The following is a 1,395-nucleotide window of genomic DNA, read 5'->3' on the forward strand; positions in this document are numbered from 1 at the left end:
GCTTACCACCGCCTTTTGTTTCTTATATACTGCCACAATAGAGTTATGTACATTTAATCGGCATATGATAAAATGACTTAACTAATTACAATTGAACTCATATCTATTATTAATAAAAAAAAATTTAAACATCAATGAAATATGCATAATCTCATTGGATGTGAGGAGAAGGTCAGAAGAAAATTCAATAAAAATGATGGATAGATGAAAAATAATTAAAAAGATTCTATAATATAAAGTGATCAATCTAGATTTTTGTGTAGTACGCAATGACCTTTATTGTTGTATGTATACATCTCATCCAATAATAGGACTTATGAATCCACATGGTTCTCAATGTTCCATGTGCGCAAAATTTATTTAACTTTTAAGAGATTAAATTAGAATAAAATGTGTAGAAACCATAAACCACAAAACAAAGTTACTATAGTTCCGTGGGTTTGGTTAACTTTGCCACACTTTCACTTGTTCTCCTTATTTGTCATGGTGCTAGGAATTGGCAAAAGAAAGTTGGCAACTCCTTTTGTGGACAGGTAGATAATTTACCTTGTATGGAGGCCTAACTAACAATGATGGTAGATGACATTAATAATTAGTGTGTGAATACCCACATGTAGTGGCGGATCTTGGAAAAAAAAATTGGGGTCAAATGTATAATTAAGTTTATAAATTATATAAAAATTAATTATATTCAAAACTAAGTGTATCAACTTTTTAATTTTATAATAGATTTTTTAAAATAAAGTTAAGAAATTATAATTGATATAATAACATCTAAAAAATTACAATAGATAGATATCTTTGTTTCTCCAAACCAATTTTTAGGCCGCCTTTATTTACAAAAACAGGATACTAAGATAGGAACACAGAAACACAAAATCGTGTTTGACAGATGAGACATGAACAGAGACAATATGTCCAGAAACACTGAATTAGTGTATTTTGTGTCCATCATGACAGGAAAGACACAGAGACACTAACAAATGACACAATTTATTTTTTATTTTTTCTTTCATTATTCTTGTTAATTTTTCATAATTATATTTTTTATTATTATATTTTTTATCTTAAATTTTTTGAATGAAAAAAAAAAAGAGAATAAATTGGATTTTCATAATTTGTTATAGTTTATCGCCAAACAAAATACAAGAACACAAAATTTTGTGTCTCTGTCCATCAATGTCTTGTCTTATCCTGTTTTCAGTGTCTTATCATATCCTGTTCTCGAAAACAAACGCAGCTTTAAGAATTAAAGATGAATAAGAAACTATAAAATAATAAACTTAAAAATGTGACTATCCTAAGAGTGAAACTAAAAACATGGTATTGTGAAAGACTTGCAAGAAGAAGCAAAACCGATTCAATAACTTATGGTGTCATCGTTTAATATACATA

Source organism: Arachis ipaensis, chromosome B01 (genome assembly GCF_000816755.2).
Source record: "Arachis ipaensis cultivar K30076 chromosome B01, Araip1.1, whole genome shotgun sequence".
NCBI lineage: Eukaryota > Viridiplantae > Streptophyta > Magnoliopsida > Fabales > Fabaceae > Arachis > Arachis ipaensis.